Raw genomic sequence first — 11,741 nt, 5'->3', positions numbered from 1 at the left:
TGCCTCACAGCTGTGCTGGCTGGAGCGTTGGGCCACTGCATCTGAGCCGCTGCGACTGTCCTTGTGTGAGCCCTGCCTGATGCCTGCCTACGCATGTCCTTCCTGGTGTGAGTATGGTCACAGCACAACTGGAGGACTGATTGGATGGATGGAGACCCGGGATTACATTTTCAGGTTTAAAGGTTTGGGAACTCCTATTTAGTCCCTGGGTTTTACCTAATGTTGGGCAGGTCTGGCTTGTCCCCTGGCAGGCACAGGGCACACCTATCCGTGGGACCACAGCAGGCTGGGGCAATCAGCTGTGAGCGGTCACTCTTGATTTTGAAAATGGTTTCCCCTCTGAGATCTTCAGATTTGGTGGAGAGCAAGCCTGAGGACTCTGAGGGCTGTTTCCATGGAGATGGGAAGAAAATGACATCCTGAGTGCTGACCTGCTGACTTGCTGACCACCACGGGAGGTGCTCTCATGGGCCATTTTGCTGAATTTTCACAGCAGTTACTGTTATCACCCTTTCTGGGTCAGGAGCCTGAGACTTGGGATGCGGCCAGGGTTACACGGCTGCCAGCGCCAGAGCCAGGGGTTGCACTGGTTTTTCTGGCTTCAGAGTCCAAACTCTCCCATGTGCAGTTGTTGTCTCCTTGAGACAAGACACCGTTTTCTTCGTCTTTGTGTCCCTGAGCCTCATCTCCCCCCCATGCAGGAGGCACCCAGAGTTATGTGGGAGGATTCTGGGAAGACGGCAGAGTAGGAAGCGGCAGGACCTGTCTCCCCACCTGGACCATTGCACTGGCAGCATCTGAATGGTGGAACTGTTCTCGCAATCTGGAGTCTGTTGAAGCCTTGCAACTTCAAGGGGGAAGGGCTGCGTTGTAAATTGCGGTTAATTTTGGTAAAAGTCAGCTCTTGCACAGTAGTGGCTACTCAGCCTCCATCACCAGCCCAGGGCAGGCAGCTGCGCCCTCGCAGCCACCTGCGTAGATTGTGAGAGTTAGGGTGGGAAACAGGACTCTGCCCCCAAATACAGGGGACTGTGATCTGACGGCAGGCTGCTGCTTCCGAACCCAGAGGGGCCCACGGGCGCGGGGGTAGCCATAGATGTACCTCCCCCATCGCTACCAGGCCCTCCCCCTCAGGCCGACGCGACCGCCAGAGCACTTAAAGGGCTGGCATCTTTTTTTTTATCCTTCGTTTTTTGCTTTTTCCTCTTTTGGAGCCAGACATTAAAGATTAGAACATCCAAAAACAACTGCATATATGGGGAAAACTAGAAAGTGACTGTCTATACCCAGGGAAAGGCTCAGAAAAGACCTGAGAAGACCAAATTTACACCTCAGGCACAGGAGACAGCCTACAGCAATTAAACACACACACACACACACACACACACACACAGAGTGCTTTCTTTGGCAGCACATATACTAAAATTGGAATGGTACAGAGAAGATTAGCATGGCCCCTGAGCAAGGATGACATGCAAATTCGTGAAGCGTTCCATATTTTTAGAGGGGATATATGTATACGTGTGGTATAGCATAAAGTAACACAACATTGTAAAGAAACTATACTCCAAAAAAAAACACCCAACAACAACAATAAACAAATCAACAACAAAACCCAGCAAACACGGGGAAAGAGGGAAGAATCTGATTTTCAGAGCTACCACGTTATTAGATCCAAATGTCCAGTTTTCAACAAAAAATTACAAGGCATTCAAAGAAACAGGGACACAGGGTCCATTCAAAGGAAAAAAAAAATCAACAGGAACTGTCTCTGAGAGACCTGAGGGCAGATCTACTAACCAAAGACTTTAAAGCAACTGCCTTAAAGATGGCTCAAAGGACTAGAGGAGGATGTGGAGAGAGGCAAGAAAATGATATGCAAACAAAATGGAAATATCAATAAATAGACCTAAATCGAGACCAATAAAGAAAACCTAAAAAGAAGCCAAAAATAAATCCTGGAGCTTACAGCCGAAATGAAAAGTTCACTAGATGAATTCAAAGGCAGATTTGAGCAGAAGAAAGAATCAGTGCCATTGTAGGTAAGACAGTTGAAATGATCAAGTCTGACGAAGAGGGAAAAAAAAAAAAAAGATTGAAGAAAGGTGAACAGAGCCTGAGGGCCCTGTGAGACACAATGTATAAAGATGTAATTTTCTGTGAAATTGACAAGGAAAAGGAGTGGGGATGGAGCTGTAAGGGAGCAGAATTTTTGTATGTTATTGAAGTTAAGCTGCTACCAATTCAAATTAGAGTGTTACAATTTTAGGATGCTAAGTGTAATCCTCATGGTAATCACAAAGAAAATAGCTATAGGATATACACCAAAGGGGATGAGAAAGGAATTTAAACATTTCATGACAAGAAATCAACTAAACACGAAAGACGACAGTAATGCAGGAGATCAGGGACAAAAAAGCTATAGGGCATATAGAAAACAAGTAGCAAAATGACAGAAGTAAGTACCTCCTTATCAATAATTGCTTTTTTTTTTTTTTTTTTCGGTACCTGGGCCTCTCACTGCTGTGTCTTCTCCCGTTGCGGAGCACAGGCTCCGGACGCGCAGGCTCAGCGGCCATGGCTCACAGGCCCAGCCGCTCCGCGGCACGTGGGATTTTCCCGGACCGGGGCGCGAACCCACGTCCCCTGCATCGGCAGGGGGACTCTCAACCACTGCGCCACCAGGGAAGCCCTTGTGTTCATCTTAAACGTCTCTTGCCTGATCTCTGCCTCAGTCCTCTGTGGCTTTCCCACTTCGCCCATGTGCCAGTCTTAAAGCACGCCGAGAGAAAAGCTAAATAACCTGGATGGTGATGGTCTAACAGCGGACATCTCAACAGCAACGTATATGGCGAGAACGTAGCAGAACAAAGTGCTGAGAAAAGGAAGTAACTGCCAACCTAGGGCTATAGGTCCTGGGCTAAATCATCCTCCACAAGCTTGCAGGAAACAAAGACATTTTCAAACAAGAGAAAACAAAGGGAGTTTACCATGAAAGGAGCTGGACAGCCAGGTACAGAAGTGAGCAGAGGATTTGGTAAACATACACAAGTATTGACTTTGAAAAATAAGGATAATGGTCAAAGTCTACTTTGGGCTGTTAAAGCACACAGGTAGACCCCAAAACACTGGGCAAAAATGACACACAAACGAAAGGGGCAATCGGAGTGAAAGATCCTGAGATGTTTGCCTTTTGCAGGAGGGTAGAGTGAGTCACTTTAGATTTCGTTAATCTGAGTGTACAGTTAAAAACATGATGGCGCCGCTGAAAGACTAGACATAGAGTAAGTACATAACTCTTAAAGAGGAGAGAGAAAAAATGGAATAAAAAAAATCTTAATCCAGAAAATGAGGAACAACATATCTGCAAGCAGGTGTCAGGAAGGGGTGAGTCAGGGTGAGGGGGTTATTGCCTGGGAAGCTCTGTGGGCACCTCGGAATGTTCTGTTCTAGGTTAATCTTAGGACCAAGTGATGGGGGAGGTCGGGTCAAGAGGAGGGATGGAGGTTGCAGCAGAGAATGGGCTGGAATTGGTGTTCTTCCCCCTTGCTTCCTGCAGTGACAAACTGTGATGAATCTATGCTTTTTCTTCTCGACTAGATTGAGTCTTGAGAGCAGAGACCACGACTCATTAAAAATATATATATTCATTAACCATTTGAAAGAGTACAATTCAGTGACATGTAGTGCATTCACAGTGCTGAGCAGTCGCCGCCTCCTCTAGTTCCAAATATTTCATCACCCAAAAGAGACCCTCACACCCCCTAAGCAGTCACTCCCCGTCCCCAGACCCCCAGCCCCTGGCAACCACCAGGCTGCTTTCAGTCTCTACGTAAAAGAAAACTTCTGTTTTCAACTCTTCGCTCTGACACCGAATGTGTGGGTTTATTCCCCACTCCAGCCGGTTCTCCAACCCTGACACCAGCTGTCCTGTAATTCAACTGTCCTGATGCCAGGTATCCGGACTTAGTGCAGATCTCACAGGCTGAGGGCTCGGCCCCACGAGACGGCCCCCACTGTGGATGCGGACCCCAAGGAGTGGGTCCCCAGGTCCCGCAAGCTTGTCTGGCTTGGCTACAAATCAGGGGGTCCCGCAACCCCCTTTTCGGTTTGATAATTTGCAAGGACAGTTCACAGGACTCAGGGAAACGCTTTACTTACATTCGCCTATTTGTCGTAAGGGATGCAGATGGACGGCCAGGGGACGAGGTAGCCCGGGCAAGGTCCAGAGGGGTCCTGAGCCCAGGACTTCTGTCCCCAAGGGGCTGAGGCACATCACCTTCTGGTGTGCGGAGGGGCTCAACCTGGAACTCTTTGAACTCCTCCAGTGGGGTTTCATGAACTCTTATTTAACCCTCACGACCAGATGAATGTCATGCTGACCCCTCCTTTAAAGCAGGGCAGCTGAGGCCCCAGAGGTTAGCAATAATCCATCCTGAATTTGGACCTGGCCGCCTGGCTTCCGAGGCAAAGCCCACGGTCCCTGCTGGTCTAGCGGAAATTGCCGCCCCGTGGCCAACTGGGCATCGGAAAGCCTGTGGCTGGTGCCATGGGAGCCCATCTTCGCCACCTTCCACGCAAGCGCCCTCCTTATCACCACCCCCGAGGCCCCTCCCCACAGCGAGCCAGCGGTTTCCCAGTGAAATCCCCACAGGGGCACTCGAAGAAACGCGCTTTTCTGGCCCTTCCAGGTTGACAATGATGGGATCTCTTCCTTCCAAATCCCCTCTTGTTGAGTGCAGTCAGGTGTGATCAGAGGACTAATCCCCACTGAATTGTCAATGACGCATCAACTCATCAACTTTTTTTCTTTACCCTTAAAAAGCTTCCAGTCCATTAATTTCCTATTTTGCCTTCTAAATATTCTTGCTTCCAACCCTTCAATCAAAGCAGGACCAGACAAGACTTTCCTTTTCCCCCTGAGGTTTTCCATTTTCCCTGTTTTCCCAGGATTATAAAGCACTTTAGATTTTTTTCTTTGTAGATTGGAAGTTACCGCTTGAAACATCCTCCTGCTTCCCATTTTGCATTTTAATGATGGACAATTCCTTAATGGAAAAAAATACATTTCTGACGGAGGAACTGAAAAAATTTTTTTCTGTGCGAGACTTGGTGGCAGGAGGACCCTGCGTGTTCCCCGAGTCAGGTGGGAAACTGCACCTCACCTGGGGGGGACAGGCTGTGCGGATGGCACTGCAGCTGAGGAAAGTGCAGGGCAAATCACACCGAGCAGAAATGGAAAGCCCCTCCTAATCCATTCCTAGCAGCCGAGAAAATTGAAAACCCCAGGGAAGGACAGGCAAGCGCGGCGGACGTGTGCGTGTGTGCGGGCACGTGTACGCCTGTGGGTGGGTGCAGGCGCGCGCGCGTGTGTGTATGTGCACGTGGGTATTTGCAGCATCTGGACCCTTCGCAGGGGAGGGAAAGGCACATGAGGGTCGCTCTCGTGTCCTGAGAACTTTGGTTGCATTGGCTGGAAAGCTGCCTTCCCCGGGGAGCCGCAGGGGAGGCTGGGATGCCCCCCGTTTTGGCCCATTTCCTCCTGTGACAGTGTTCTCCCCAGCGAGGCTTATCCTGCTTCCCTGGCTGCCAAGGGGCCCCGTCTTAAAAGCACACTCGGTCTCAAATGTGCAAAGGACTCATTTCCTTGCTTCCAGAGGACATAAATTACCCACTTCAGAGGGAGTGATGGCCGTGCAGTGGAGTCAACTTTCCAGCCCTTGGGACCTCCCCTGAGTGTGGGGAGGACCCTCCAAGCCGCAGGAAAGCCCCTGGGAGCCTTTGACAGACGACTCCCCCCCACCCCCCCATCACGATGGGCTCTTCTGCGTGAACTCGCGCTTCGCTCTCCGGCAATTGCTAAAAGCCAATTAATTATCTTAAGAGCCAATTTGCCGAATGGCCAATTCCCTGAATTTATGGTTTCTTTGAACCAATCCGTTGTAGTTGAGCAGTTTTCAATTTGTGTTCATATCAGCATATTCAGACTGTTCTCTCTCTGCCTCAGTGCCCTGGGGATGGAGAGATGCAGAAAGGGGCCTTTTGAGAAGGCAATGGGGAGTATGTTTTAAGCCTGTGACCTTGACTATGAAGAGTTCTGATCAACCAGCTCTTTATTAACATGAAATAATTGTCATAAAACCAATATTTCATATTGAAGAATACATTCAAGACTACGCTCAGTGATGCATTTTTCATAAATGTTTTTTAGATGGATTTATTCTTCCATTTTTTCAATCTGAAGGTATAAAAGAGGTTGTCGGTTGCCTGTTCTGTATCCGTTCTCCGTTTTTTTCCTTTAGCACAAGGTCTCCTTTTGGGGGAGCACCCTTATGCCTAGTAAGCAATCACATTTCCCTGCCTCCCTGAACGTAGGGAGGACTGGAAAAATCTAAGCAAATGTATTTGCGAAGAACCTCATAACAAAACGTCCTGCAAAGGGACTCACCTGGGAGGCGTACTCTTTGCCCTTCTGCCTACCTTCTTTCTGCCTGGAATGCAGTCACAATGGCTGGATCTACTGTGGCCATATTGGGACTGTGAGGTGACCTTGATGATGAATGCTGAGACTAAATGTGTAAGTGGACAACGGCCAGATCATATATAAAAAAAGAATGCTGACCCACAAACTGTAGGGACCTGTAGAGGAAACCAACCCTTTATCTTACAGCCAGACTGCTGTAAGTCAGACATGTATGAATTCAGACTGCTATCTCTAGTAAATGGTTCAGGAAACCAAATAGTAACCCTTGCAACAATGGCCCCCAAATGTCCAGGACTTGATTAACAACTGACAGCGTCCCTAAATTTTGTTCCTGCTTGCAACCTGGGACCAACCAGAGAAAGCCAAATATGCACCCCTAAAGAATCACATAGGACCCCCACTTCTAGTGAGCCTGCCTGCAGCTTCCCACACCGACAGCCTCCATCAGGGCACACCTGGAGCCTTCCGTTTTCTCCATGTGAAGCTTTCCCCCACCTCTATCTGCCTGGGAGCTCTGACCCCCTTGCTACAGCCAGCTCTGAATGAATAGCCTTTGCTTTCTCATTCGAGTGGGTTTCATTTATTTCCATGATGCCACATATCAAGGATGGTGAAGAAGAAGCACAAAAGGACCTGGAGCTCTGATCAGAGGAGCAGCTGCTCTGCTAGCTCAGAACTATGCTGGGGAAATAGAAAGAAAGACAAAATCTCCTCCCAGTCCACAAACCATCTCCATAAAGGTAGGAGAACAAGAAAGCGATTTTATTATTGAACAAGCATTTAGCTACGATGTGATGTGCATCCCAGATAATCTGTTACAGAGACTGCAAAGGCAGGAATCTTTCTCTTGCATGTAGCTAAGTAACTATAACCCATTATATTCACATTTCTAAGATGAAATGGCTCAATTTCTTCTACCTTTATGACTGGAGGTAGGGTTTGTGTCGTGGAGTCGGGGGCCAGCTGAGGTTTGGCCGTCTCCCGTCCTAGGAAACTGGGAGGATGGGCTCTTAACCTCCTCGGTGATTGCATTTCAAAGGGACACTCCTGGGTCCTTGCGGAGTTGTGAGGCTGGCAAGAGGCTTATTTCACATTTGACCCACAACTGCTGATCTCCAGACGTCTTAACATGACAGAAAACCAGTCTCTATCATCTTTAAACCACTCTTATTTATAACTAGCTTGAAACGCAATATCTCACAAAAGCACAGTTTTGGTTTTTTTTAGATGTTGGGGGCAGGAGTTTAGTAATTTATTTATTTATTTTTGCTGTGTTGGGTCTTCGTTTCTGTGCGAGGGCTTCCTTTAGTTGCGGCGAGCAGGGGCCACTCTTCATCGCGGTGTGCGGGCCTCTCACTATCGCGGCCTCTCTTGTTGCGGAGCACAGGCTCCAGACGCGCAGGGTCGGTAGTTGTGGCTCACGGGCCTAGTTGCTCCGCGGCATGTGGGATCCTCCCAGACCAGGGCTCGAACCCGTGTCCCCTGCATTGGCAGGCAGATTCTTAACCACTGCGCCGGCAGGGAAGCCCAAAAGCACAGTTTTGTACACTTTTTTCAAATCTGGAAAATTCTCTTATCTTTGAATATTGCCTCTTCCATGCCTTCTATTCTGTCCTTCTTAGAAAATATCTATTACAGCATCTCATTCTATCTTCCTTGTCTAAAGTTTTCTTTAATATTTTTCAGCCTTTATCGGCTTGTGTTACAGGTCAAGCTTCCAGTTCATTAATTCTCTCTTCAGCTGTTTCTGGTCTACTGTATAATCACTGTGTTAATTTTTTATTTCAATGAATCATAACAAATAGATCTAAAATTTTTGTTTGCTTTTTCTGCAAATATTCTGCCTCTTTAAAAAATATTCTGTTTCATGTGTTATGAATACTATTCTCTATATGCTGTCTAGAAGAAGCCATTTTAAGTATAAAGACAGATTAAAAGGATGGAAAAACATATACTGTGCAGACACAGATGAAAAAAATGCTGGTGTGTCGATATTAATATCAGACAAAGTCGATTTCAGTACAAGAATTGTTACTAGAGATAAAGAAGGACATTACATGAAAAATGAAGGGGTCAGACTATCAGGAAACTATCAGGAAAACATCACAGTCCTAATAACAGAGCTTCAAACTACATGAAGAAAAACCTGAAAGAACTGAAATAAACTAACCACAGTTACACCTGGAGATTTCTGCGCTGCTTTCTCAGTAATCAGTAGAACATGTAGACAGAGCTTCCTGGGCCAGGAGATCAGTGTGGCACTGAGATAACCATGGCAACAACTACCCAAACTAGGCAGGCTCGTGACCAGATGGGCCAATGCCCCACACCAAGGCCTGCAGGAGGTGAGCTACGAAGTAAAGATGTCAGTTCTCCCCAAATTGAAAAACATGTTTAATGCAATTCCTGTCAAAATCTGAGCAATATTTTATAGATACAGAAAAGATTATTCTAAAATTTATATGGTAAGGTAAAAAAACCCTCCTAAATATATTTGAAGAAATATAAAATGAGAGGAATCAGTCTATCTGATTTTAAGACTTATTATATTAAGACTGTGGTATTGGTGGAGGGATAGACACAGAGATCAGTGGAACAGAGCGGAGAACCCAGAAATAGACCCACACAAATATGCCGAACTGATCTTTGACAATAGTGCAAAAGCAATTCCATGGAGGAGGACAGCCTTGTCAACCAAGGGTGCTGGGCATCCACAGGGGGAAAAAGTGAACCTCAACCTAACCCTCACACTTCATATAAAGGTTAACGCAAAATGGGCCATGGATTAACATGTAAAACTGTAAGACGCTTAGAGAAAAAACAGAAGAAAACCTTCAGGATTTAGGGCTAGGCAGACAGTTCCTAGAATTGATGTCAAAACCGAGACTGGCAGAAGGAAATGTTGATAAATTGGACTTCATCAGAATTCAAAATGTTTGCTCTGTGAAAGATGCTGTTAGGATGACAAGACAAGCAGCAGACTGGGCGAGAATGTTTGTAAACCGCATATCTGACAGAAGACTGGTATCTGGAATCTACAAAGGACTTCCAAAACTCAACACTAAAAACAATCAAACAAGCACAGGGAATGCCACTCAATACTCTGTAATGACCTATATAGGAAAAGAATCTAAAAAAAAAAAAAAGGTGGGTATATGTATCAACATTTGTATAACTGATTCACTTTGCTGCACACCTGAAACTAACACAACATTGTAAGTCAACTAGACTCCAGTAAAAAACAAAACAATGAAACAACAACAATCCCCAAACAGATGTGAAAGTGAGCGGAAGACAGGGGCACACATTTTACCAACAAGCATCCACAGAGCACGTCTTTTCAGCTGTTCAACACCTCAGGCATCGTGGACGTGCAAGTTAGAGCTACAAGGGGCTCTCACGAAAGTAAAATCAAACAGTGACAATACCAAATACTAAAGGAAGTGTGGAGAAACTGGATCCCTTGGACATTGCTAGTGGGAAAGCATAGGTATAGCCATTCTGGAAAACGTTTTGACTGTTTCTTATAAAAGCAGGCGAACCCCGGCATATGACCTAATAAATACACTCCTGGGCGTTCGTCCCAGAGAGATGAAACGTCAGACTCACGCAGAACCTGCTGGTGAATGGATGTAGCCGCTTTATTCGTAACAGCCGAAACCTGGAATCAGCCCAGATGCCCTACAAGAGGTGAACAGGTAAACGAACTGTGACCCATCCAGCCGTGGGGCACTGCTCAGCCGTAAAGAGCAACAAGTTCCTGAGGCACGTGGATGACCCTCCAGAGAATACGGTGCTGGATGAAATAAGCCCAAAGGTCACATGCTGTGTGATTCCGTTTACAGAACATCCATGAAATGACACACTTTTAGAGATGGGGGACAGACCAGTGATTGTCAGGGGTTAAGGAGGGGGTGGGGTGGAAGGAAAGAGGGGGAGGCTATCAAAGGGCAGCAGGGGGCTCCTTGTGGGAATGGAATGTTCTGTGTCCGGACTGCATTAGTCAACAGCTCGGTGGTGATTCGGTACAGAGTTCTGTAAGGTGTTACCGTGGCGGGGGGGAATCTGGGTAAGTCCACGTGGGATCCCTCTGTGTTCTTTCTTACAACAGCAGGGGAACCTACAATTATCTCAAAATAAAAAGGTTAATTTAAAAAATGATCATTTGGGGAATTCCCTGGTGGTCCAGAGATTAGGACTCAGCGCTTTCACTGCCGAGGGCCCGGGGGGCCGTCTCTGGTTGGGGAACTAAGGTTCCACAAGCTGTGTGGCATGGCCAAAAAAAAAAAGAGATTGTTTTTCTTGGTTATAAGGTCAAAGAGAAGCTAATTTCACGGAGCCCACGTGGTTCCTGAGCAGCCCAGTGCTGGGAGGACTCTCTGTGTGAGGCAGACCTCTTCTGGATCGCTTTGGCCTGTCCAGACACCTGCTGATCCAGTGGGGCCCTCAGCAATTCAGGCCGGATCAGCCTGAGGCCGGACAAGTCTGCCTGCAGAGAAAACAGTTCACTTGCTGGCTTTGAATGATGCCTCCCGAGATGTGGGAATGCGGGGGCGGGGTGGCGGGCAGGCTGTGGGCTTGGAGGGTGTCCCAGGGTGGGTGCAGGCCCTGAGCTGGAAAGTGTCCTGGGGCTTTGGATACAGCCTGTGGACTGGTGGGTCACTGAGTGACCCACACCCTGCCCTGCCCCGGCTGTGATGACGAGGGTCTCCTTGTGGGGAATTTAAAGGAACCACAGAAGATCCTGCTGGAGCGGCCGGGAGGGGCCCACGCCGTGGAGGCCCCGAGAGCTACGGTGCTGTGTGCATAGCCTCACCTGGACCCAGGAAGGATCAGACCCAGGTGCCTCGCCTTGAGTTGGGGCCTCCCTTCAGCTGCCCAGGAAGCAGCGCTTGTTGGAAGTGACCAACTGCACCGGCAGCTCAGAGTATTGCCCGTCCGCCCTGTGGGCACAGCAGGTGATAAACGGTGACTCACAGGCTAGGCCGCGGTCAGCGAGGATGACACGGCTAATAAACGAAGAATTGCAGACCTCGCGGGTTAGCGTTCTCTCGCCCCTCTCCCCAGGGGCTGCTTGACCTCGCGGCCCCTCATTCATCAGCAGGCGTGTAACAGCTGTACAGGGTGGCGGCCTGACTGCCTCCAGTGGCGAAGCTGCTTTTGCAGCTTCATAACGGGAGAAAAAAATACCCTTCATAACAGGAGAAAAAAATACCCTTCATAACAGGAGAAAAATCTCCCTTTACAAACAGGAGAA

At 47.8% G+C, this 11,741-nt stretch overlaps 1 non-coding gene across 1 annotated transcript; it reads left to right on the top strand.

The window, feature by feature from the left end:
- Positions 1-1,395: 1,395 nt before the first annotated feature.
- Positions 1,396-1,502, top strand: LOC132521441 (U6 spliceosomal RNA). The gene has a single exon (XR_009540888.1). It is a non-coding gene; the product is annotated as a U6 spliceosomal RNA (small nuclear RNA).
- Positions 1,503-11,741: the final 10,239 nt, after the last annotated feature.

Source organism: Lagenorhynchus albirostris, chromosome 5, assembly GCF_949774975.1.
Source record: "Lagenorhynchus albirostris chromosome 5, mLagAlb1.1, whole genome shotgun sequence".
NCBI classification, from domain to species: Eukaryota; Metazoa; Chordata; class Mammalia; order Artiodactyla; family Delphinidae; genus Lagenorhynchus; species Lagenorhynchus albirostris.
Note: the sequence above shows the minus strand (reverse complement) of the source record. Positions and strands in the feature narration are given on the sequence as shown.